Source organism: Odocoileus virginianus, chromosome 28 (assembly GCF_023699985.2).
Source record: "Odocoileus virginianus isolate 20LAN1187 ecotype Illinois chromosome 28, Ovbor_1.2, whole genome shotgun sequence".
Taxonomy (NCBI): Eukaryota; Metazoa; Chordata; class Mammalia; order Artiodactyla; family Cervidae; genus Odocoileus; species Odocoileus virginianus.
The window spans coordinates 15,743,056-15,770,400 of record NC_069701.1 but is presented as its reverse complement, the minus strand read 5'-3'; the positions used below and the strand labels follow the sequence as shown (position 1 = coordinate 15,770,400).

General features: G+C 42.8%; 1 protein-coding gene and 1 pseudogene across 6 annotated transcripts in view; one reads left to right on the top strand and one right to left on the bottom strand.

Annotated features, from left to right (window-relative positions):
* The window catches only part of GAB2 (GRB2 associated binding protein 2), a 183,141-nt gene that overhangs the window by 151,667 nt on the left and 4,129 nt on the right, over positions 1–27,345 (bottom strand). The window lies entirely within an intron of this gene.
* Positions 24,756–27,230, top strand: LOC110151748 (nucleolin-like; annotated as a pseudogene).

Here is a 27,345-nt window from a genome sequence, read left to right as displayed (position 1 = left end):
GCAATTTCTGTCTTCAGTAATTTAGAAAGTCCTTAAAGCCTTACTTCATATTTTATGCCAGACTTTCTGCAAGGTGCCTTATGAACTACCAGGCAATCTTCACAGCAGCCCTGACAGGGAGGCACTGGTTCTTTCTGCCTTTTCACTCTGAGGGCATATCCACAACCGCGGGAACCTCTTTATAAGCCTAGGGTCAGAGTACGGATTGATAGCTAACTCTCTGTAACCAAATCACACCCACACACCACACCAACCAGAGCTAATTCAGATTGCACCTCCTAGGTCACATCCCCAATCCAAAATAATCATGGTGGCCAGGGGAGTGGAACTTTCGAACTGGCCAAACCTTACTTAAGGGTGGATGGAGCCAGCATCCTCAGAGTCACACAGATGTCTTAACAGAAATTAAGGCACTGCTAGGATGGAGACAGGGAAAGTGGATTCAGGGGAAGCAGTCAGCAAGTGTTCACTACATACTTACAAGGAAAAGGAGAATAAAAATGTTTTTAAGGTGATTTAGATTTCTGAACTATCTGATCAACAACTCCCTCTGCTCACATTACTGTCTCTTGTGATCCCATACTTCCTTAGTTTAATTTAGGACTGTTTTCCTTCTGAGGCTTCAACCATTCTCCACGGGGAAGCTAGTTAGTTTACCAGTGACTCTCTAAACACTCATGAGTACCAAATTAAAATGTGGATTTGGTGAGATTATCAAGAGATCTCAAGGCACTTTCCAGAAGCTATAACACTAAAACCTGATTAAAAGCATGTCCCATGTGACTCAATAAAATGTCCTTGGCTGTCTCCTTGCCCTGGCTTCCTCCTTAGTAAGCACAGACCTGAAATTACAGGAAAATCAGGCTTCCCTGGTGGCTCAGTTGGTAAAGAATCTGCCAGCAATACAGGAGACTGCCTGTTAAATTACTAAAGGGTAACTTTGAACTTGTGGAGGCTTTATTTTATGCTTTGTTGGGTCAGGACTATTTTGGTATTAGGTTTATCAGTCCTAAAAGGTGCCCTTTGTCTGGGGATATAATCTTTAATTCTAAACTGCAGCCCTTCTAGGGTTTCATTGAAAAGCTTCAGGTCTTTATCATACGCTCCAACCTGGCATATCTCTGCTACGTATGAAATCTCTCTCTCCTGTGTTGAGAAGCAGCTGAAATCTCAGTTCAGTTCAGTTGCTCAGCAGTGTCCAACTCTTTGCAACCCATGGACTGCAGCACACCAGGCTTCCCTGTCCATCAGCGATTTCAGTCTTCCAGCTGTGGTTTCCTCCTGGGTCCTGAAATTCTTACTTGGTGGTGGTGGTGATCTAGTTGCTCAGTCATGTCTGGCTTTTTTTGCGACCCCATGGACTGTAATCTGCCAGACTCCTTTGTCCATGGGATTTACTGGAGGGGGTTGCCCTTTCATTTTCCAGGGGATTTTCCTGACCCAGGGACTGAACCTGTGTCTCCTGCATTGCAGGCAGATTCTTTACCCCTGAGCCACCTGGGAATAACAAAAATCTCCCTTCTCCAAGTACAATTCGGAGGTCATCCAAATATGTGAGGGATGTTTATATGCATAGGCTCTATTGCTCCCATCTTCCAAGATTTTCCCTTTCAATTTCCAGCTGTTTTGTCAACCCCAAACTCTTCAGGCAAAGAGTACAGCTTTCTATCTGAGTTCCAGCCACCCTGCCTTGTGCCTCCTGGGAGATGATAAAACCCTCAGAAGAAAACCCACGTGACTGTGGCTCTCACTCACACTTTGCATCTCTCCCTTATTTCAGGAGTCAAACCCTCTCTGGTTTTCCTCTACTCTTGTTTCTCTTCAGGGACATCAGATGATAGTTTTCATATAGTTTGTTAAGAGCTTATAATTTTTTAACTTTTTATTTTGTATCAGGGTATAATGATTAACAATGTTGCGATGGTTTAAGGTGAATGGTGAAAGGACTCAATGATAGGCATACATGCACCTGTTCTCCCCCACACCCCTCCCATCCAGGCGGCCATCTAACATTGAGCAGAGTTCCATGTGCTCTTCAGTAGGTCCTCACTGGTTATCCATTTTAAATACAGCAGTGTGTACACGTCCATCCCAAACTCCCTAACTATTACAGCTTATAATCTCTTTTTTACCCGCAGGAGATTTAATCTCATACAGGGTACTTCACCATTACCAGAATTGGAAGTTCTTCCAGTCAACATTTAAGGATGAAAAGCTCCACACTGCTGCAAGAGAAATCGTCGTCAATCCAGACATACACAAAGACGGGGCAGAGAGCAAGTGTTTCAGGCGCTCAGACCATGCGCCATGTAGTCACCCGGCCCCCTAATGCCTTCAGAGCGCTTTCACGCCCACCTCACTCAGTTACTAGGAGACACCCATCTCGCGCTCTCTGCTTTTAGAAGCTGGCCGTGCCAGGGCTCAGCTGCGGGCCGTGGGACCTTCCGCTGTGGTGCGCGGGACTGCAGGGCGCGTGTGCCCTGCAGGCTGTGACACAGAGGCTTGAGCTGAGGTGTGCAGGCGCGGCAGCCGCCCAGCGCGACGTTTCCTATGCCCCCTTAGCTCTTCAAGTCCTACCACACTCCCCTTACTCGGGTGCTCCAAATGCTCTTTACCCCAAAGCCACTGCCCTTGAGGGTCCTTCTTCCTGAAAAGTCCCGTGCCAGGTAACTGTGAGGTTTCTTCCCTCCTTTTAGTTTTTGTTCAGATGTCACTTTCTCAGTCAGAGGCCTTCTCTTTCTTAAACGCACGTTCCCTCCTCCCCTCTGCACTTCACTTTTGCCTTCACTGCCCCATTCGCCTCCTCCCTGGTGAACTGAAGCCCCGCTGTCAGGCACCTGGGTCTCGTTCAGTTTCACACTCGGAGTCTAGAACATGGCTGTATATACGGTAGGTGTTTACTAGATACGTTTCCATAAACAAGCACTAGATTTCATTATTCATGTATAGAGTATATGCTTCTTCAAAAGCAGGGCACTTCTTTTATACTGCTGTATCACTAATACCTCCTATTGAGGCCTTAAATACAGACGGACTGTCTACTGAACTAATTTAATAGGACCAGATATAAGACAGCATGCAAATGCCAAGTGACACCCAGATGTTTTATGATGCCTTCATTTGTGGCTTTTATTATAGATGTTTTGCAAAGATATACTGCATTCCTGATTTATACTCTTATCTTCCACTACTACGGTCATTTATTCTTCCAACCAACACATATGTCTAATACAGTGAAAGAAATTGGTGAATGTGGGTATCTAAGGCACAGACAGTATAAAATAGTCATGACAGTGAATCTGGGGAATGGAAAACAAGTTGAAATAAAAAAGACAGACTAACAATAAAGATGAAAATGAAGGGAGTAAGCAGAATTAGAGCAGACATTTCTAAGGATCTTGAATTCTTAGAAGGAGAGAGAGATTTTACTTTAGATGTTAAGTAAGGAACCTGTATAAAAATGCAAGGAAAATCATTAAGATGACAGAAATAGGACGCATGTATTCCAAACTATGGGAGGAAGAGAAAGAGAAATGAAGAAATCAGATGAATTCAATGGAAGGGGAAAAAAAGAAAAATAAGACTAGCTTGTCTCTGTGCTTGGCTTTGACCAGCGAAGCCAAGGTTTCTTGTTTCTTTTCTGTCTTTGTATATAGCTTTATGGTTCTGAAATAAAATGTGCGTTTTAGACTCAGATGTCCGTGTGTTAGCTTCCATCTGTTGCCGCTGAGGAAGGTTCCTGTGAGGGCCGCAGGTGAGCCCTGGTGTCTGTGTTAACCTGGGTGTTCCGCTTGTGCATCAGGCCACTGAGTGCAGTCCAATGGCGCTGTCAGCTGGCTCTGTCATGTCTGATTCTCTTTGCGACCCCATGGACTGCAGCCCGCCAGGCTCCTCTGTCTATGGGATTTCCCAGGCAGGAAGACTGGAGTGGGATTGCCATTCCCTTCTCCCGGGGATCTTCCCAACCCAGGGATCAAATCTGGGTCTCCTGCACTGCAGGCAGATTCTTTACCATCTGAGCCACCAGGAAAGCCCTTAAAACCTTGGGTCCTGGCTTAAAAAGACAAAAAAAAAAAAAAAAGGACACTGAAGAGCCAAATGTAACAAATGGAGAAAGAGGTCGTTCCTAGATAATTAATTATAATCCATGCCCCAGGGATGCAGAGCAAAGGAAAGAGGGCAACAGAATCAGCTTGTTCTGGAAAAGCTTCTTCTTGGAAGAGAAGACCCTGCCGGGAGGGAACAGAAGTAAGACATTCCCCATGTATCTTGCTTTTGCAAGGACTTTTGCCTTGACTCCTTCCCTCTCGCCCTTTCTCTCGGCTTAGACTAAGATCAGCAAAAATACTGATTAATAATCAATGAGGCATAACTGAAGACAGGTGACCTAGGAGCCCTTAGACGTGCCTGATAAGGAGCAAGCCACAGTGGCCTCTTCTGGGAGGAGACCGGCCCTGAGATGCCCCCATCTTCAGGTCACTGGGTCCAAGTCTTGCTCTGGAATGCCAGATTTAGCTTCCCTGATATATTTCCCTGCTACATTAGTAGACATTCACACTAGGTAAATAATACCTGTACCTTCATCTATTTCAGAAAATAAGAACACACAGCAGGTCCCATCTTAGAACTGAGACAGAATTATCCAGACATGTCCATGTCTGGACATGTCTAAACTATAAACACATCTATCTGGCAACCAAAGATGATAACTCCTCCAAGACTGCAAAGGAAGGGACAAACAGTGAATGTTTTTGCTCTGGGACCTCTATTCACTCTGACCATGGGCTAGCTCTGCAAAGCATGGTCCACAACCCTGTGTTTTGGATATAACCAGGAGAAGTAGAAATAACAAGAACAATAAAAAGAGCAGTGAACAAAACTAGAAGTCCCAAGTGCCAAGCCTGCCGCTGACTAGCTGAAGGCTGTGAAGGAGCTGATTTCTCTGAATCTCAACTTTCTCCTATTAAACAGGCCAAAGATTAAGCACTGAAGATACACTGCAATGCTCTATACATGTTAATTCCTCCTGTCAAAAGTGTTATTAATCAAAGACAATATATACAGAGTACTTAATAAGTGCCACTTAGTAAGGCACTATTCTAAGCACTTTGCAGTTATTCTTCTCAATAAGGCAGGTATTACTATCTCAGTTTCCTAGATGAGGAAATTGATTCAGGGAGGTGAAGAAACCTTCCCAAAGTCACAGAGCTTGTAAGGGGAGGATCTGGGCCTAGAATCTAAGCAGTCTGTCTCCAGGATGTATATTTCTTATTTCTGATTACTGGTCCTGCTGCTTCTACCACCATCTGAACTTCAAAAAGCTATCATATTTCATTAATTCTAAAACCCTTTCTTCCTTAAGCATTTTAACTTCAAAATCAGAATGTTTTTTACAGGCAATCTACAGTCAAGACACAGCTGTCAACAAGAGTGTACCTGGTTGTCATTTCTGGTGGTGTGACCAGATCAGTACAACTCTGAACAAATAACTCAAGGTTCATTTCAGGGAGAAATGTGAACCTCAGTAGTTGTGAGAAGACTTTTTGTTAAGATCTTCTGGTAAGATCAAGAAGGTGCCAGCGCTGAAAATGGCAGAGTATGCGTCAGTGACTTGGGAGAAAAAAATGATGAAACATTTTTAAGACAAGTTGTACCATCAGTGCTCTTGATGACCCAGAGGACAACTATCAGATAGCAAAATATGGATAATAAGTCAAAAAGTGATTTGAGGCTGGAACTGAATATCAGAAAGTTTTAGGAATCCTTTACCAATATACTTCAGATATATTTTCCTTTTTCTATACACAAGAGAGTAACTAACACACTATAAATCCATGTCCAAGTAAGTCTAAGAGTGCTCTTTTTTAAAAGTGCCTTTTTAAAGGCACTTTCTCATAAAATAACAATGTATATTTAAATATATAGCATCTCACACTCAACAAATACTGAATAATAACCTTTTAAAGGCCTTGTTTGAAAACTGGAACGATAAAATGCAAATAAAACCCAAATAACACACAGCATTCAAAGGCCTTCTACAGACTGACTAAACCCACCTTTGCCAGTCCTGTCTCCTCCCACTCTTCTGAATGGGCTACATATCAATTATTATATACGTGGTTCCTTGAAGACTGCCTATCCCTTTTTACTTCTGTGCCTTTAAATTGTTTCTTCCACTGAAAATGTTCCACCCCTGACCCATCTAAGTAAGACTCCTTATTTACTAAAAAGTGACTTTGAATAGTTCCTTTCATCTCTTAATTCTTCAGTTTTCTTATCTCTGAAATGGGAATCTAACTCTAGGTTTGATGTAAGGATTTAGTGAGCTAATGCATGTAAAGTGCTTCACACAGTATTTAATTAATTTGTAGCCAGGCAGTATCATATGTGCCTGGAGGTTGAGTTTCAACACTGAACTGGTCAAAGGTACACAGCACACTTAAGAGCAAAGCCAGAACAAGAACCAAGGCTTCCTCATGCCCAGTCCAGAGTTCTCTTTAAGAAACGGCTCCCCTTCCCTCCTTGCCAATCCCAAATATTGACAGACTGGTGAGCAAGTTTCTTCTGTTTTCCTAGAAACCAGTTGTTCCTCCCACTCCTTTCCCTTTATCAGAAGTCCTAAACATGATAAAAGGTAAAAGAAATTTGAAGGGTTCCATGTTTGAACACACTGGACCATGCATGAAAAAGTTAAAAGGGTTTATCTTTCAGAGCGTTCGGTGTGGTTACATACACAGAGTCTCCAAAAATAGAGAAATACTGTGTGGAATGTTTTCCAAATCATGTGATTCCCAAAACCAAAGGCTCTTGCATCATATATGTGAAGTCAGGCTATTAAAGCCTATGCACACACCTTCACAGTTCCCAGGGTCCCCAGAGAATGAAAGCTCTAATTTCCTAACATAACATGAGTCCTCAGAACATGACCCCATCAACCTTGTAAATCCCACTCCTCCTCCTTCATATCAGCTCCATTCCGATCATTCCAGCACATCAGGGGCCAGTTTCGGAAGGTCTCCCTCTGGTTGAAATACCTTTCTTCTCCTCTTTCAGTCAGGTCCCTTCACTGAGACCTTCTCTGATCATTTTCACTCAATTAACTGGACCCTCCCCTATTCTCACATGGCACTTTGCTGATGTCTGTGCTGCAGCACTTTTCTCAGTGGATCTCAATTAGTGCTTGGTTGATCAGTTGGTTGATCAATTTCCTTCCAATCCAGGCTCTTGAAGGCCAAAAACCGTATTGTTTATATCCCCATTGAGAGGCCTCTGGCAGACACTCAGTACAAGCCTATACACTGCCTTAACTCTCTTCTGCTGGGACCTCCATATTCCAAGATCCAACAAACGGAAGACTCGAGTTATGCTTTTTTTCACAGCACAATTCATAGGGATACTTACATTTTTAGGTCTAATGGAACTTCCAAGAACAGCAGTTAATTAAGTCTTTGTGTATTGCACAACTCCTACACAGAACTAAGTCACCATGCATGCAAATCGGCCCAATCCTTCCTTTTTGCAGTCAGTTGTCATCATGAACCTCCTTTAGACTAAGCAACTACACATTTTTCTTACAGCTCAAAACACTGGAAAATAAATACTCTTCCTCCAATTTTAATAAAGTCCCTGTAGATTTGGGGTCAGAAAACATTTGCTTTATTTGTGTCTACTAATAATCAGGAATTCCGACAGGATCCATGGTTATGAGATCAAAACTAGTGGTTATGAGCCACGATTCTACTCACAGGGAAAGTTTTGTGCTTCTCAGATTCTCTACATGAATGCTTTTCAAACAATACATTTAATGTAACTTTGATCTGACTTTAGAAACAGGCTTCCAGAAAAGGCAGTAGGTCATTTAGGGAATTCTACCATTTTCATGGAAAGTAGGAAGAAGAGAAACAATTCACAGACTGAAACACTGCAGACATCAGTGGTCCAATGGTTAAGAATTTGGCTTCCAATGCAGGGGACATAGGTTTGATTCCTGGTCAGGGAACTAAGATCCCAAATGCCATGGGGCAACTAAGGCTGTGTGCCACAGCTAGAGAAAGCCTGAGCACTGCAATGGAGATCCAGAACAGCCATAAAAATAAATAATAAATAAATAAACAAACACTAAATTTAGCATAAGAAAAATCACAGCTAGAAGAAAAGTAATTGAATTCTTTTCCTCACACCAAAAGGGCTCTGAGGCTCTGACTACTCCTATTTTGATACAATCCCTTGGCTGTCTTCTCTAGATGTCCAAGCACTGGTCAAGATTTCTAGGTACACACTTTTTGAAATACACATTTGTAAAGTCTGGGGTTCTATATTCTCTCTCTTCATTGGTAGCAAACTAAATTGACCACCATATTCTCAAGCTCTCACCAAGTTCATATTACTAAAATATTTCCCACCGGGTCAGAATTAAGCCCATAGTAACAGTGGTTTCTCAGTGAGTTTAGAAAGCAATGTTGTAACATGGCCAGAAAAGGACATGCTGAATAGTTTGCTTGCTATACAACCAAACACCAAAAAATTTCAGTTGAAATCTGCCATCACACTCTCATCCTGCCACTCTCAGGTTGTGTGATGTTAGCCAAGACATATCTACATGGAAGTAGCAGGGGAAGTAAAAGGGAATGAAGAGCTTTACTCCTAGTCTGCTGGCGACCTGAGGCTCAGAGAGATTAGACAAGCTGTCCAAGGTCATATTCTTACTGAACAGTAGAGCCAGGATCCAAACTCGGACTTGTCCCACAAAAACATGTGCTTACTCTATACAGAGAGGCCAGGCTGCTTGGGGCAAAAAATCTGCTTCCCTTCTTTTCTAATGGAGAAGACTTAGCAAATGTCCTAAATTTCCCTGTTTCTCAGTTCCTTGTCCATAAAATAGAGAAAATAAAAGTGCCTATCTCTAAGGGCTGCTGTGAAGATTAAATGAGATAATATGTAAAAAAATACATAAGAAACGCTCAGAACAATATCCAATATACACAGGAACAGACAAGTCTATCTGGAACAGGCACATCCATATAAATATTTTATATACATACCTACATGTATATGTATATATACGTATGTGTGTGTGGCTCACAATATATTCTCAGAAAATAATTTCTCTATTCTAGACTCAAATCCTCTCTACCAACCTTCTGCTCTCAGAGCTATGGAAATGCTTAGAGAACATAACTTCATGGTAAGTAATGCAATAATCCTACTCCCACAACTAGTCTAGGTTATTTCTGCTTAAAAAAAAAAAAGAAAAACAAAACTTAACTCTCACCTTGCCTTCACGCATACTTCTTTGGGTGGAAAAAGAAGAATGAGAAACTCCATATAACAGAGACATGAACTATGGATCTTGGTCAGAAAAGAATTTTCCTCTTAAAATCTAGTTGACAAGGATAAGGATGCTAATATAATTCCAATCAATATTTAATGGGCATGTATTAAGCATAGGCTCTGCTTTGCTGTGCTCGGTCGTGTCCGACTCTGCAACCCCAGGGACTGCAGCCCGCCAGGCTCCTCTGTCTGTGGGGTTTCCCAGGCAAGCAGACCGGAGTGGGTTACCATTTCCTTTTCGAGGGGCTCCTCCCGACCCAGGGACTGAACTTGTGTCTCTTGTATCAGCTGCACTGGCAGGCAGATTCTTTACCGTGAGCATCACCTGGGAAGCCCCAGGTGTATAAACAGGAAAACAAGACTTATTAGTCTTTCCTCCCTCTCTAGGTCCAATCTAGCAGGAAAGAGGTGTACACATGCCTTGATCGTTGGCAGAATTTGTTTAGTGCTAGGCAAGATTTCAGCCAACACGCTCTGACGAACAGCATATATTTTACTGTGGGGGAAACCTCTGAGATGGACACGAAGCAAGAGTCCATGTTCTTCTCCATTTCTTCCTTTAGAGACTCTGATAGAAGGAAGTTCTACTGTTCTGATTTTGTGACCTTATAAAAAATTAGGAAGCAACAGAACTTGGTGAGCTCCCGAAAATATAATCAGAACTAGACATATACTCTTCTTAGTAACCCTGTAAAATTTTCTATTTTAAAAGTAAATTAAAAAATTGATTCATAACTACAAAAATAGTACACGATATATTCTTTTTATTAAAAAAATTGAGAAAAACCATTTGGCAGCTCTTTAAAAAGTTAAACATAGAGTTACCATATGACCTAACAATTCCACTGGGTCCTTTACAAAGAATGGGATGGGAAACTGGTTTCCATACAAATCACCCAAGCATTTAATAGTCACATTAAACCGGTTAAACAAAATGTGAAATATTCACACAATGGAATATTATTCAGACAAAAAGGAATGAAGTACGTAAATATTACAGCACAGATGAACCTGGAAATCATTATGTTCAGCAAAAGAAGCTGGACATAAAAGGCCATGTAGTATATGATTCCATATATGAAATATTCACAACAGGCAAACCCACAGAGGCAGAAAGCAAGGGTGGTTGCCATGAGCTTTGCGGAGGAGGGAATGCAGAATGGAATGGAGAATGGTTACTTCAAGGGTTACGGAGTTTCCTTTTGGGGAGAGATTGCTCTGGAATGAGATAGTGGTGGTGTACAACTGTGTGAATTACACTCAAAACACTGAATTGTAAAGTGCCAAATTTTATGGCATGTGAATTATATCGTAATAAAGTAAAAAAGAAAAGAACTGAAACATTATAAAGTCAAAGTCCCTTTGACCATCTCTCCTCACCCAAATCCCCACGGGGTACCAATGTTATCAGTTTCATATGACTCCTGTTATACTACTTATCCCTCACCACGCCTAGCAGAGGTCCTTGCACCCGGCAGGCATTTAGGCATTTGTTGCACAATAACTTCCTACAAGGGTAAGATAATACTGTTTCGTTCTCTTTAGGATAACATAGATCCCTTTGTAACCACCATCACACAAATTCATCCATTTGCGGATCAGGCAGCTTCAGACAGTTTATGTTAACACCACACACATCAAGGGCAATAACCACAGAGCACAGCATGTACTGGCTCAAAGCTCACCAACCACAAACCCAGTTAACAGAAAACCCTGATAGGGACATTCATGCAAATAAGGAGGCAGTTTGCATCTGTCCCCTAGGTTTACAAAGGATTTGGAACTGAAACTGGGCTTGGCAAGGCTATTGCGCTGAAGCCCACAACGGCAAGCAGTAAATAAGACCAGATTTCTAACCTGGTCAAGTCCAACTTAAAAAGAAGTCTTACAGAGTCTCATAAAAGGACTCACTCCCAGAACACTACAATATTGTATTTCTAGTCTTTTTTTTTGCAGAGGTCTTTATAATCAGGGGGTGCACAAAGTCACATGAACTAACTTTTAAACACATACCACCGGGCTTCATCTCTCAGAGGTTCTGATTTATTTAGACCAGAGCAGGCTGGCATCTGTATTTTCTAAAGTTCCCCAGGTCTTTTAGAAACAATGTTAGGAAACTTCAGGAAGAATGGGATGGGAAATGGGTTTCCAACACAAATCATCTCAGCGTTCATGTAACGATCCTGCTAAACTTACCTGTGCTGTGTGCTGAATCCCTCAGTCATGTCCGACTCTTTGTGACCCTGTGGACTGTAGGCTGCCAGGCTCCTCTGTCCACGGGATTCTCCAGGCAAGAATACTAGAGCGGGTAGCTATGCCCTCCTCCAGGGGATCTTCCCAACCCAGGGATTGAACCCAGATCTCCTGCATGGCAGGCGGATTCTCTACCAGCTGAGCCACAACAGCTGCCAATCAGAAGACGTGAGTGTATTCCCATTTTACTGAGGAGAAAACGGACACTCAGGGTTCACTTTTTAAAGTCAGTAACAAGGACAGGGCAGCACTTCACAGTCCTGACAAACGCATCACATCTTCCTCGTACAGACTCTCCAGACTCCTTTTATGGTCCTGGAGCTGTGAAAATGTGGTCTGGTAGTGCAAATGTGGTTGATAATCAGTTTAGGTCATTTCACTTGGGACTTAACATAATGGAGAGTAACTGCTTCACTATCTTTGAAATGCTTCCCAATTTGTGTTCCCTTGTTGACGCAGCAGTTTCTCATCATGTGCTCCATCTATAAAGTGCATCCTTATTTCAGCTAAGTTTGAGTTGGAAAGGAGGATGTGATACGAGAAGCCCCAGCCATGGAAGGGGAAGTAAAAGAAAAGCCCAGCCCCCCTGGCCTTCTGGGGAAGGAAAAGGGCAGAACAGGTAGACAAAGACCCAGGCCCCATTCACACACCTGCTCCTCACACATATTCCTTCTTGTCACCAAAACCCGCTTCAACTCAGGGAGCAATGGAACTTAAAAATCCTGAGACTCCACTTTCCCATACAGTACACGTGGGTGGCCTTCAGGCTCCTGAAGCTCAAGCTTCAGCTCTGTGCCAACATATGGTATGGGAGCAAGGGACTGGAGGCAGCAGCAGGCCAGAAAGAGGAGGCTGGGGCAGTACCACCCACTCTCTAAAGCCCAAGCGTGGCATGCAGGGCATCGAGAGGCTGCTGAGAGACGGGGGGGGTCAGCAGAGGTCTGCAGTTGGCGCAGAGCGGCCTCAGTGAACAGGGACTCTGGGACAGATGTCGAGCGCCGCCACTTCACAGCGGCTTCCTGCATGTCGTTCCCAGAGGACAGACACTATGAGTGACAACTCAACAGACCACGCCAGGATACTTTCCAAACTAGATAACGCAGCAGAGGACACCACACAGACACCAATACGATGGCCACACAGCCATCCTCTTCTAACTCACACGAAGACCTAACCGGCATTCTCACGAAGCAGTCAGTAACAGGTGCTGAACATCAACTATTTGTCACACACTGTCCTAGGTTGGTGAAGACCTGGAGATAAATGATGCAACAAAATCTCTACCTGATCAAGTAAGACTTGGCGGTTTAGAAAGGGAGGGGGGCCGAGTTCTGAAGAATGAAGGATCTACTCAAAAAGCTCTGATTAGGAAGTTGAACTTTGAAAAGATTCAAAGGATATGGTTTATCTGGAAAAATTAAACTATTAATATGGCAGTTTTTTAAAAATGGCCACAAATTCTTTGACATTCCATCGACCAAGAAATTTTGAGTCTGTGTTTCCGTCCCTTGAATTTGAGTGGGCCTGAGACTCCTCTGATCACTAGATTTGGCAAAGGTAACACTGTGTGACTTCAAAGATGACGTCCTTTAAAAAAGGCCATGAAGTGTCTATCTTGGCCACTAAGCCCCTCACTTTCAGAGCCCCTGAGCCCCCATGTAAGAAGTCTGATTACTTAGAGGCTGCCATGTTGAGAGGAAGCCCCAGCTTCACGTAGAGGCCACCTGCTGACACTCTTAGTCGACAGCCCCAGCTGAGTGAAGCCTCTGAGTCATCCCAGCCCTGCTGACACTTTTCAGATTTCAGTTCCCAGAAGCTGAGGGACTCTTTGCCATTCAAGTCTTCACAGCTGAGGTGCCAGATATTTGGGAGCAGAAACAAGTCCTTCCCATGCCCTGTCTGAATTTTTGACCCATAGTATCTGTGAGCAAAACAGTGGTTGCTTTATGCCACTGAGTTTTGGGCATGACTTATCATGTCCAAAGATTTATCATGAAGCAAAAAAAATTGGAACAACAGATGAGAACTGACAGAAAACCAGATCAATGACATAAAAAAGATATGAAGCTATATTTTCTTTGATTGCCTAAGGCTGGTTTGAGAGAAACTGCTATCATGGGGGACTAAAGAAATTGGAATACTCCTTTGATTACTAAGAATATCTAGTTTATCTACAGCTGCTACAATAGAAAATGCCTCAGTTATTTGGAATCTTAGCAGTTCAAAAAGCATCAGGTAAGATACCACACTCCTCTGATGACTTTCAGCATGGGGCTAACATTCATGTGATGCCATTCAAGGTTGCCCAATGACTCATTTTTGCCTATTTTCCTTGGTGCAACATGTATAATAGCTATTCAGTCACTTTGCAGAATGACTGCTAGGGCCTGAGGAGATAGGGGAGAGATATTCCAGACAAACCAAAGGGATCACCCTGAGGAAAGGGACTGAACATGGGGTCCTGGTGGCGCCTGGAGGCTCATTCTTCCTCCTTCCCCATCTACATACGTTCCTTCCACATTCAACTGCCTGTACCTTTAGACCTTAGAGAAGCTGCTCTCTTTACTGGAAACATTCCTCTCCCACCTGCGTGATGAGCTCCTACTCATTTTTCAAAGCCCAGCCCCACTGTCGTTTTTGCTGTGGCTTTCTCTGTGGCCCCGTTTTAAGTGAAATGAATCCTTCTGATCCACTCTCCTGCAACACTTTCCACAACCCCGAGTACAGAAGAATGCTCTCCATTATATTTACTAAGTTTAGATGTCTATTTTCTTTGATACACTGCGAGCTGCCAGAGAGAAAGGATGGCTCCTACGCGTCACTTTACTTCTTGCCTAAGTGCCTGTGTGCCCAACACTGGAGGTCAAAACCAAACTGCTGCCTTTGAGATACCCCCGTAATTAAGAGGAGCGGTCTAAAAACACAGCCACAGCAACATCCTAAGAGCTGTACAGAGGAATGGGGGGATGATTTGAGGAGATACATGTCCTTCAGGAGGGGACCTGGGAGTGGCACAATGTAGGTGACATTCTAGGGAGGTCTTGCAACTGAATTGAGATGAGAAGTCTGCCCGGGGGAAATCTATGGAATTGGAGCTAAAAGGTCTCAGAAAGCAACTGCTAAGTAAAAGGAAAGTCTGGTCAGGTCTGGTCATTTATTTCCCTCCCTATTGCTGGAGATCCCCTGGTCAAGCTATTCTAAGTACCCCCCTGACCCACCTTTTTTCACACCCAAAGCCACTCAATCTTCCCAGTTGTATTAAAAGCAACTATTATCTGAACAAGCAATTCGTTCAAAAAAAAAATGAGTCTTTGATACATGAAAACGTATTCAAACCAGTAGCCATCAAATACATCCAAATTACAACAAGGGACTACTTTTTCATTTGTCAGATTGTCAAATATTTTCAATAATTATACTACCTGTTATCTAAGAAGAATCAGGGAAATCAAAACTCCATCCTTTCTGAGAGGCAATTTGGATATAACAAAAACCATGCAAATAACTCCATTCTTTGAATCAGACATTCCATTTACAGGAATTTTTCTTCAGGATAAAAGTCTTTGCTATAAAGATCATCGCATTGTTATTTAAAAGAGTGGAAAACAGTAAACTACCTAAAGGTCTAACAACAGAAGAGTCAAACAAACATAGGACTGCGATAACTGTAACTACCATTTACAGAGGGCTCACAATGTGCCTAGCATGATCATATTTGATACCACAGCAATTGATAAAGTAGTTATTGAAGTGAATGCTGAGCGTGACGTTTCCGGTTGCACCAGGCTGGCAAACAAGCCACAAAGGAAGGAGAGCAGTCAGTACCTGAGGCTGGGCTCGTTCGAGACTTTATTCAGAAAGTAGAGTGTGGCGCCTTTTGAATCCAACCCCATCTGGGTCCCTGCACTGCCCCTCCGCTCCCCGGCCCACAGAAGGAGGGGCAGAGACGGGAGGGGGGCCCTGGGTCCTCTGACCTAGCGCGCTGTGCCATCCTCTGGGGTGGAACTCCCCCTACTCCCACCGTGGGCTTCTCCAAGTCAATCGGCTACAGAGTTTATGGGTGCTGCACAAAAAAGAACTGGGACAAGAATTTTTACAAGTTGTAAGGCCTGGTGAACATCTGCTCGGGCAGCTGACTGACAGATCTGCCCTGGATCATCCTAGACGGGGAAGCGAGAGAGAGAGTGAGAAGGGGCATCAACGCTGCTTCCCCACGTCCGGCCTGAATGTGAGTCCCCCTCGTCAAGGAGTCGCATAGACACCGAGGACCTTAAGGCCTCTTGACAGGTTCCCGCCCAAGACAGCTGTCCATCAGGTGAGTGGACTCCAGCTGTGGGGTACCAGGAGAGGGAGCGGTTGGCCTAAAAGAGACTGAAAGAACACAACACCAGTTTCCTCTCAGTGTCTGGAGAACACACGGCGGGAAAAGCCTAGTCTCTATAGAGCTTACAAGCGTGGGGAGTGCACACAGGCAGTGCTGGTCGGGCAACCAGCAGATGCCATCAAGGAGGACCCAAGGGCAGCCATTTAAGGGACACTTTATTCCTGGCCCTCTCCCTCTAGCCCATCCCTACGAACCAACCACTGGAGCCGCGACAAGAGCAGGGAAGAAATACGCCAGACATACTTCTATATCCTCTCACCCCCAAACTCTCTGAGGTGAGGAACAGGGAAGAAGAGTAGAAAGATAAACCAGATCTACCCTTTCCCACTTCACACCCCCAGAGTCACAAGTCTGGACAGTACTAGGAGTAGGAAAAGCTTTCAACTAGGTAACAGTGGGATTTTTACAATGATGGACTTTCAGTAACCCAGAGTGACCGAGAAGCTTGTGGACTCTGCCCTAGGTCTCATCAGGGATCGGGCCCCTGGAGAAGCGCTCCCCAACCTTTTTGACACCAGGGACTGGTTTCGAGGAAGACGATTTTTCCACGGACTGTGGTGAGGGCAAATGGTTTGGGGATGATTCAAGTGCATTACATTTATTGTGCAATTTATTTCTCTTCTTAATACATTAGCTCCACCTCAAATCATGAGGCATTAGACCCTGGAGGTTGGGAACCCCTGCCCTAGAGGAAATGGAGATTTTGACAAAGCACAATCGGGAGTTCTGACTAGAGGGGCGCAAAAGTGTTCATGTTTACACTCCTCTGAGTTAAAATTATTCAATTAACTGGTTAAAGTTATCATTATCTCCACTTCACAGATTATGAAATGAAAGCTCTGGAAAGATCAAGAAACTTGCTCAGGGCTTCCCTGGTAGTTCAGTGGTAAAGAATCTGCCTGCCACTGCCAGAGACGTGGGTTCAATCCCTGGGTCAGGAATATCCTCTGGAGAAGAGAATAGCTACCCAGTCCAGAATTCTTGCCTGGAGAATCTCATGGACAGAGGAGAGTGGCGGGCTGCTGTCCATGGGGTCGCAAAGAGTTGGACACGATTGAGCAACTAACATAACACTTCTTTAAATTTCATACACTAATGAGTAATGAGAAAGAAGGAGAGAGGTGATGGCATATAAATAATGTGGTCATACTTATTAAAAGCTAAACAAATGGCTTGCTAGACAAACTCACTGTAGGTCAAACAAAGAAAGGAATGGGGCACAGAGCAGACAGCCTCTGTAAGAGTAAGGGCTATATCCACATTTTAAACAATTTAAGCAAAATATCCAGTGTTGCTAATGTGAATTATATTGATTCCAAAGTTAATCTGTAAATTGTTTTTTGCTTTAATAATTGTAGAAGAGCTGTAAGAAAACATTTTCTACATCATAGTTTTTGTTTATAGATATTTGGGTAACATGATAATAAAGATAAATTAATTCAATATCAAGAACCCATAAAAAGTGTTTATAAAGTGTCCTTACATTACACATGCTTGAGAAGCTCTGTGTTATGACATATTAGAGCTTTCCTGGGGGCTCAGACAGTAAAGACTCTGCCTGCAAGGTGGGAGACCTGGGTTTGATCCCTGAATTGGGAAGATCCCTTGGAGAAGGGCATGGCAACCCACTGCAGTATTCTTGCCTGGAGAATCCCCATGGATGGGGGAGCCTGGCGGGCTGCAGTGTATGGGGCTGCAAAGAGCTGGACACAACTGAGCGACTAACCATAGCACACATGATGCATTATGCCTAAGCAACCATTAAAGTCATGTCTTAGAAGACTATTTGAGTCATAGGAAGTATTTTCAACACTATATTAACTTAAGCATACAAAAGGTGGTACTGTCTTGCTCTGATTCTGTAAAATACACAAATCACATATAAACATAAGAAAAGACAGACTAGGATATACACTACAATGTTAACAATGTTTATGCTATAGCAGGAGTATTACAGGTGCTTTTTATTAATGCCTCTGCTTTTTAAAAATAATATTCTTTATAAGTTTATTATATGATTAAAATTACCAAAAATTAAATTTTTATAGCCTATCCCAAAATCTCCACAAATTGCTGCTAAAAGAGAGGAAAAAAAAAACAAACACCACACTTTCAATCCAGTTCTAGCTCAAGCTCTTTCTTCTCTAAAGAAATGTAACCAACCCTAAAGTAATATTTGTTCAAAACTTAAAAGCATATAAAGTCCTCTGGTGGCGTAGAAAGTAAAGAATCTGCCTACAATGCAGGAGACCTGGGTCGGGAAGATCCCCTGGAGAAGGGATGGCAACCCACTCCAGTATTCTTGCCTGGAGGGTTCCATGGACAGAGGAGCCTGGCAGGCTACAGTCTACAGGGTGGCAGAGGCGGATACAACTGAGCGACTAACACTGCTACACTAAAAGCATAGAGAGTCTTCGTCAACCAGTAACTCACTGTGCTTCAGGAACCTGGGCTGCAAGGATGAACGAGGACATGGTACACTCCAGAAGATACCCTCCTGGGGAAAGCACAGCGTAAGTGAACAGTGGTACTAAGGCACAGTGACACAGGCGCGTGGAGAAGGGGTTCCGTAACTCATTCTGATGGGGCCGACAACGCTGGAAAGGCTGCCACAAGCAGACGCATGAACGGAGAGCTAAGAATGCGTAAGGAAATGGGTGAAGAAAGGGGAAATGGCAGATTCCCCAGCAAGTAAAATCTAAACGTATGTCTTCTGACACTGGAATCACTGACACACTATACCAACCTCTCCTGGGCTCTTTTAACACTGTTCTTTGCCATTTGTATTGTCTGCCATTAAAATCCATGCTGCTCCCCCAGCAAGACCGTAAACTCTGAAGGGAATACCATGGACACTGTAGACCCATTATTCATTAATGATAGTATCTTCAGATAGACTTCTAATGGGCACTGAGGTCAACATACTGTAGCCTTTGTTGGTATGCAAAAAATTATATATCTATTGAGACTATATTCATATTTTTCTCTAGAAAATTACATCAAAAGATCAAAGGAACAGATTCATTCCTATAGTCCTCAAAAGAAGACTAATCTCTTCACTACTGTATATAAAACAGCCCTCTCCCTTGCTCTTGTAAGTCAGCCAAGCTCCAATGAGTCTGTTTCTCCAAGGCAGGCTAAGGAAAGATATACAGACTGCCTGTCCAAGAAAACTTCGCAAGTGTACTGTGGTGATACTTAATGATACTTAAACGCTGTGACTTACCAGCTAGGGTGAAACTCTCAGATGATGTTCCACCTGAGCCTATACTGCCTACAGCTGTGAATAACTTGAAGTAACATACATGTCTAACCAGGGGAAATGTGTATATAAGGTATGGTATATTCACACATTTTTTTTCCTTTGTTTTCACATATATGCCTATAAGACTTATGTACATGTCGAGAAATTTACTTTAAAATATTCCAGCAAAGAAACAGTAAAAGGGACAGATGAAGCCAATGAGATGAAGTCTTGATAGTATCTGGAACTGTGTGTGTGACCAACACAAAAGTAATAAGCACCCCTTTAAGCCCATGAGGGTTTCTAGATACCATTTTTACTAAAAGAATTCTTACAGGAAACAGCTAATTCCAAGTCTGGACCAGAAATGTACAAGACAGGCCTGGAACATCTTGTCTTTATCAGATAACAAAGACACTATCAAATGCTAGTCAGGTGAGGTCAAAAGGACCCAGAAACCAACTTGAACAGGCTCCTACCAGCTAAAGATAGTGCAAGTTGGACATGAGTAAGGACAACAACCAGAACTGGTTTAAATATATCAAATGTGCATAAATATGTCAGCTCATAATGCTCCAAAACACCTTAATTAATCACTTTAAAAGTTATTACATCCAATATTTTGACAACTGGTAGGTAAAGAGAAGAAAACATAACCTGGGGGGTGGGAGGGCAGTTGTAAAGCAAAAATGACAGTGACTTTGAATGTGCCTTGCTCATAGCTGGTGCTTACACTATACTGTAAAGGTACATAATCTCGCAAAGAGAGACAGACAAAAGCCCATCCTGAGAGTCCAAACTAGAAGTGAAAAAAAATGCCACAGAAACAAGCCAAGAGGGCTCACTTTGGAGGGGCCTGGGAGGTAGGAGACACCAGAGCTTTAAAGGGTTACCACTTACTTGGAAGTTTTTGCGTTTTAAGTCATCCTCAAACATGGGTTCCAGAATCACACATTAATTTTTATATCCCTTATCACAAAAGGTTATAGCTTCAGACAAAACCCCATGTGGTTTCACTTCCCTTCCTTGAGATCAGGTGACCCTCGGGATGTTCCTTTTGGGAAAAAAAATAACTCCTTACAATTGCATGTAATATCCAGCTTGGGAATTCCACTTACATTCTGACATTGTAAACTTCAGGCCTAACTCAAACTTGAAAGGGATGTGAAGACAACCATGCTCATGTCCTAAATGCCTATGGAATGGTTAAGAAATATAAACAAACATCAGACCCTACTGCCACATCCCTCAATATTAAAGGCCAACTCTAGCCTAGACATTATGCTAAGTTTTTTTTCCCCCCACATGTTATTCAGTAAATTCTCAAACCCCAAGAGGTAAGACATATTTTGCCAATTTTTAGAAACAAGGAAGTAGACTCAGAAAATCACCTCATTTGCTCAAGGAATCAGAGTCCCTTGAAATGCTAAGACAGAGGTCTCCTGAAGATAAACAATGTCAACACACCACTGACATTTCACACTGAAGGAGTGGCTATCTGAGAGGCAAAAACTTACTGAGTTAGAGTGATGCTCTTCATTAATAAATGTCATCCTACCACCTAAAGACTACTTTTATAGACTATTCTCAGCTTTCCACTTAACTTCTCAATCCTCTTTTTGATTTCTGTTATAGACTCCGCCAGTCTGGATGGATTTCCACTGCCTCTCAAATGCCATGTACACTGCCCACTACCCATTTAAATTTCCAAGTTCCTTTCTAGGTCCAAGTCTTTTGAGTTCAACTCACATCCCCACTTTCTATTCCAGGAAGTTCTTCAATCTTTTTCCAGGCTAAGAGCACTCACCTCCAAGAAACCTGTTGTCTGAACCACACAACTCCATATAAGGACATTGCTCTGTTTCACGTGTATATTTCTGGTATTTGTAGCCTGTAAATTCCTTGAAGGCAGGGTGTAGTACTGATTTATCCCCTTTGGATGGTAAAATATACAAAATACACTCTATAAACAAGTGTCAATGTTAGTTTGGATGCAGGCAATTAGCCTGCTCAGGAAATTATACTCTCTCATCATTTCTCATAAACTTGAGGTTACCATAATCCATTATTCCCTTCCAGTTAGAGAAAGGTCAGCTAGAGATAGACAGCAACATCAAAGCTGTTTCATTAAGCAAAGCAGCAGGCGTGCCTTCCTGATTTGTACAACTTTACTCCCTCTGGTCCTTAGATCCCTAGAAGAACATTCCATTATCATTCAAGGCTGTGGAGATTCCATCCTGTTTTTTTCTCTTGGATTAGAAATACTAGCAGCACCAAGTACTAACAAATGAGTTTTTTAACATGTGGAAAAATACATATAGCATAAAATTTACCATCTTAGCCATGTTAAAATGTACAGTTCAGTGACATTAAATATTCACACTGTTGTGCTAACATCACCAACATCCATTTCAAGAACTTTTCATCTTGTAGAACTGAAACTGTACTCATTAAACAACAGCTCCCCATTCTTCCCTCCTCCTAGTTCCTGGCAAGCCTCTATGAATTTGACTCCTCTGGGTACTTCATATGAGTGGAATTACACAATTTGTCCTTCTGGGATTGGCTTATTTTACTTAGCATAATGTCATCGAGGTTCACCCATATTGCATCATGGCCTTGTGTAAAAATTTCCTTTCTTTTTAAGGATGAATAATATTCCACTATATGTATATCCACACTTTATCTGTTGATAGACATATGGGTTGCTTCCAAATGAGGAATTTTGATCCAATGCTGGTGACAAGAAGCTCAGGAGACTGGCCCTGGAATGGAGCAGTCTCTCTGATGCTGTGACCACAAAGAATCAATCCTGATTAGGACCACAGAACACAAAACTGCTAAAAGGAATTTCCATATGGTTCTCTCTCCTAGGAACTTGGGCTAGAAAGAGCTTTTGTTTAAATACTCAAATGATATGTTGGAATACAGCTGTGGCTGCCTAGGATGGTCTAAAAGCAAATCCTGAATTCACCTTAGTTTCTGCAGACCTCCTTTCTCCCCTGTTCTTTTCTTCCCCTCAGCTTTGAGACATAATTGACATATAACACTGTGCTAAGCTTAAGGTATACAGCATGCTGATTTGATATGCTGCATACGTATCATATGCTGATACGATTTGATATGATTCATATGCGGGCTTCCCTGCTGGCTCAGATGGTAAAGCATCTGCCTACAATGTGGGAGACCCAGTTTCAATTCCTGGGTCGGGAAGAACTCCTAGAGAAGGAAATGGCAACCCACTCCAGTATTCCTGCCTCAAAAATCCCATGGACAGAGTAGCCTGGTAGGCTACAGTCCACGGGGTCTCAAAAAGTCAGACATGACTGAGCAAGTTCACTTTTCACACATGCTGCAATACGATTACCATTGTAGCATTAGCTAACACCTTCATTTACATCACATTCTTTTCTGCGGCAAGAACCCTTAACATATACTCTCCTAGAAATGTTCAAGTGTACAATGAACTAAAATTATAATGCTGCGCATTAGATCTCCAGAAATTATTCATCTTCTGATTTGAAGTCTGTACCCTTTGATTAACATCTCTAATTTCCCCACCCCCTGGTCTCTAGTAGCCAGCATTCTACTATTTCTTTAAGTCTGGCTTTTTAATATGCCATACATAAGTGAGATCATACAGTATTAGTCTTTCTCTGACTTATTTCATTCAGTATAATGCCCTCAAGGTCTATTCATGTTGCTGCAAAGAGCAGGATTTCGTCCCCTCTCAGGGCTGAATATCACTGTATTGTATGTGTGTTTGTGTGTGGTCACATCTTTATCCATTCATCTACTGATGGACACTTAGATTGTTTTCATATCTTGGCTATTGTGAATAATGCTGCAATCACCACTGTGGTATACATATTGCTTCAATATCCTATTTTCACTTCCTTTGAATATATACTCAGAAGTGGAACTGCTGGATCATATGACAGTTCTATTTTTAGTGTGTTGGTGGTGGTTTAGTCCTTAAGTCCTGTCTGACTCTCGCGACCCCATGGACTGTAGCCCGCCCTGCCAGGCTCCTCTGTCCATGGGATTCTCCAGGCAACAATCCTGGAGTGGGTTGCCACTTCCTTCTCCAGGAGATCTTCAGGACCCAGGGATTGAACCCAGGTCTCCTGCATCGCAGCCGGATTCTTTACCAACTGAGCTACGAGGGAAGCCTGCCCCATACTGTTCCGTAGCGGCTGTGGCAATTTGCGTTCCCACCAACACTAAACAAGGGTTCCCCCTACTCTACATTGGCACGTATTCTTGCCAGTACTTGTCATCTCTGGTCTTTCTGAGGAACAGCTACTGGAGTCGGACACGACTGAGCGACTGAACTGAACTGAACTGATTCTAACAGGGGTGAAGGAATAGTTCATTATGGTTTTGATGAGCATTTCCCTAATGATTCCTGACTGTGAGTTCATTTTCCTGAACTGCTGACCATTTTTACTTCCCCATCCACATGTTCTCTCTTGCCTACCTCTCCAGTCTCATGGCCCTCCACTTTTATCATCCTGCTGATGGTCCAGCAACACTAAACTGTTTTTAGTGTCCCTGGACACACACCACGCAGGTCCCTGACACCTGGCCTCCACTGTCAGTGGTCTCTCTGGCTGGAAAGCTTTCCTCTCTCGGCTTACTCGTAGTTATGGGCATCTCTCCAGGCCTTTCTTTTTCTTCTTTGTAATCCCAGGATTTGAGTGCTTGGCATGTAATGGCTGCTTGATAAATTATTGAACTAAACTATATTTGCTACATTCACATTCTCTTTTGAGAAGACAAGTTTAAAGAAAAATTCAAGGTCAATGGGATTACAGGTAATTTTTATTTATACTTCAATATTGTTCAAGCTTTCTAATGATGTGTTGACCTTTCAAATTTTAGAAAAATTTAAGAACACTCTGATCAAGAATAAAGTGGAGGAATCAGTGTACCAGATTTCAAGACTTATCAAAAAGCTAGAGTTATCAACAGTATGCAGTACTGCAGAAGAATAGACACATGGGAACCACGGATCAGTACAGAGAACCCAGAAACAGACCAAGACAAATATACCCAACTACTTTGTGATAAATGGAGAAGGAAATGGTAACTTGCTACCTATTCTTGCCGGAAAATCCCATGGACAGAGGAGCCTGGCAGCACAGTCTTGTCCACAAATAGTGCTGGAGCAATCAAGCATCCACTCCCAAGTAATAATGATACTATTAATATTAATAAAAACAATGAATAATATAAAAATCTCAATCTAGGTCTCACATTTTAGATCACAATTAACTTATATCATGGACTTCAGTGAAAAATATAAAATCAAAATATTTGGAAGGAAAAACACAGAGAAAATCTCTGCAACAGAGCTAGGCAGAGTTCTTGTATTTGACCAAAATAATACAACCCATAAAAAGAAAAACTGGGCTCTTTCGCCTCAGTCTCGAGCGCTAGCAGGCAGCCAAGCCTGCGCGCTCAGGGATTAGCGGCCGCCACCGACGGTGCTTAGGCTCCTCTGGGCTCGCCTGCGCCACTCGCGCGCCACACGCTCCGCCGTCATAAGCCGCCATCATGGTGAAGCTCGCAAAGGCCGGTAAAAATCAAGGCGACTCCAAGAAAATGGCTCCTCCCCAAAGGAGGTAGAAGAAGATAGTGAAGATGAGGAAATGTCAGAAGATGAAGACGATGAGAGCAGTGGAGAAGAGGTTGTTATCCCTCAGAAAAAAGGCAAGAAGGCTACCACGACTCCAGCAAAGAAGATGATGGTTTCCCCAACAAAAAAGGTTGCAGTTGCCACACCGGCAAAGAAAGCAGTTGTCACCCCTGGCAAAAAGGCAGCAGCTATGCCAGCCAAGAAGACAGTTACACCTGCCAAAGCAGTGGTAACACCTGGCAAAAAGGGAGCCACCCCAGGCAAAGCATTGGTAGCAACCTCTGGTAAGAAGGGAGCAGCTGCCTCAGGCAAGGGAGCAAAGAACGGCAAGAATGCCAAGAAGGAAGACAGTGATGAAGAAGAGGAAGACGACGAAGATGAAGAGGAGGATGAACCAGCAGTGAGGAAGGCAGCTGCTGCTTTTGGTGCTGCTCCTGCCACAGATGATGAGGATGACGAGGATGAGGATGATGATGACAGTGATGATGAGGAGGATGAGGAGGATGAAGATGACTCTGAAGAAGAACCTATGGAGATTGTACCAGCCAAAGGAAAGAAAGCTCCAGTAAAAGCTGTTCCTGTGAAGGCCAAGAGCGCTGCTGAAGATGAAGAGGATGATGATGAAGAGGAGGACGACGATGAGGAGGAGGACGACGATGAGGAGGAGGAGGAAGAAGAGGAGGAAGAGGAAGAAGAGCCTGTCAAAGAAGCACCTGGAAAACGAAAGAAGGAAATGGCCAAACAAAAAGCAGCTCCTGAAGCCAAGAAACAAAAAGTGGAAGGCACAGAACCAACTACATCTTTCAATCTCTTTGTCGGAAACCCGAACTTCAATAAATCTGCTCCTGAATTGAAAACGGGTATCAGTGATCTTTTTGCTAAAAATGATCTTGCTGTTGTTGATGTCAGAATTGGTGTGTCTAGGAAGTTTGGCTATGTGGATTTTGAATCTGCCGAAGACCTGGAAAAAGCCTTGGAACTCACTGGTTTAAAAGTCTTTGGCAATGAAATTAAACTAGAAAAACCAAAGGGAAAAGACAGTAAGAAAGATCTAGATGCAAGAACACTTTTGGCTAAAAATCTGCCTTACAAAGTTACTCAGGATGAATTAAAAGAAGTGTTTGAAGATGCTGTGGAGATCAGATTAGTCATCAAGGATGGAAAGAGTAAAGGGATTGCTTATATTGAATTTAAGACAGAAGCTGATGCAGAAAAAACCTTGGAAGAAAAGCAGGGAACAGAGATAGATGGGTGATCCATTTCTCTGTACTACACCGGAAAGAAAGGTCAAAGTCAAGACCATACAGGGGGAAAGAATAGCACTTGGAGTGGTGAATCAAAAACTCTGGTTTTAAGCAACCTCTCCTATAGTGCAATGGAAGAAACTCTTCAGGAAGTTTTTGAGAAGGCAACTCATATCAAGGTGCCCCAGAACCAAAATGGCAAATCTAAAGGGTATGCATTTATAGAATTTGCTTCATTTGAAGATGCTAAAGAAGCTTTAAATTCATGTAATAAAAGGGAAATTGAGGGCAGAGCCATCAGACTGGAGTTGCAAGGACCCAGGGGATCACCTAATGCAAGAAACCAGCCATCCAAAACTGTTTGTCAAAGGTCTCTATGAGGATACCACAGAAGAGACATTAAAGGAGTCGTTTGATGGCTCTATTCGAGCAAGGATAGTCACTGACCGTGAGACTGGATCCTCCAAAGGGTTTGGTTTTGTAGACTTCAAGAGTGAGGAAGATGCCAAAGTTGCCAAGGAGGCCATGGAAGATGGTGAAATCGATGGAAACAAAGTCACTTTAGACTGGGCCAAACCTAAGGGTGAAGGTGGCTTTGGAGGCTGAGGTGGATTTGGTGGCAGAGGCCAGGGAGGCTTTGGAGGGCGAGGAGGCTTCCGAGGAGGCAGAGGAGGAGGAGGAGACCACAAGCCACAAGGAAAGAAGACGAAGTTTGAATAGTTTCTTCTATCCCTGTCTCTCCCTCTTCCATTTGAAAGAAAGGACTCTGGGGTTTTTACTCTGTTACCTGATCAATGACAGAGCCTTCTGAGGACATTCCAAGACAGTATACAGCCCTGTGGTCTACTTGGAAATCCGTATAGATAACATTTCAAGGGAGATAACCCTGTTGGTGTTGACTGGATATTCATATAAACTTTTTAAAGAGATGAGTGATAGAGCTAACCCTTATCTGTAAGTTTTGAATTTATATTGTTTCTTCCCATGTACAAAACCATTTTTTTCCTACGGAGTTGGTTTTTTTTTTTTTTTTTTTTTTTGCGTTGGGGGGTGTAAAGGAAAGCAGAATGTTTTATCATGATTTTTGCTTCAGCAATTTTGGGACAAATTTAAAGTCCTAGAACTCTGGTGCCAGCCTTGTTAAAAAAAAAAAAAAAAGAAAAGAAAGAAAAGAAAAATTGGTAAAAAGGGCTTCATCCAAATCAAAAACTTCTCCTCTTCGCCCTGTTTGGTAGATGAAAAGACAAGC